This window comes from Penaeus monodon, chromosome 34 (genome assembly GCF_015228065.2).
Source record: "Penaeus monodon isolate SGIC_2016 chromosome 34, NSTDA_Pmon_1, whole genome shotgun sequence".
NCBI lineage: Eukaryota > Metazoa > Arthropoda > Malacostraca > Decapoda > Penaeidae > Penaeus > Penaeus monodon.
In genome coordinates, this window is record NC_051419.1 from 16,053,503 (window position 1) to 16,053,787 (window position 285).

A 285-nucleotide genomic window follows, 5' to 3' on the forward strand; every position below is an offset into this window, starting at 1 on the left:
GGTTGATTGGTTGGTTGGGCGGCCTTCTTCTCCAGGGCGGGCTTCTCTGTCCCCTGCGGGCTGCCGAGGGCGCCGGTGGAGGGTGGGTGCTGTTCACCTGCTTTGTATTTCGTGTCATTTGCTTCGTAAATCTTATTGTTATTGCTCAAACCCGTTTTCTTTCAATTTTGTGTGTCTTTTTACAACTGAAGTGGTATGTATTAATTTTCTATATTTCTATATTACTATTGTGTTAACCCGTATCTCAGATGAATGTATTTATCAACATACCAAATCCACGTCAAT

The 285-nt window shown here is 43.2% G+C and overlaps 1 protein-coding gene across 1 annotated transcript in view; it reads left to right on the forward strand.

Annotated features, from left to right (window-relative positions):
• LOC119594836 overlaps positions 1 to 285 on the forward strand; it is a 7,731-nt gene that overhangs the window by 4,784 nt on the left and 2,662 nt on the right. The gene's annotated exons all lie outside the window — the stretch shown is intronic.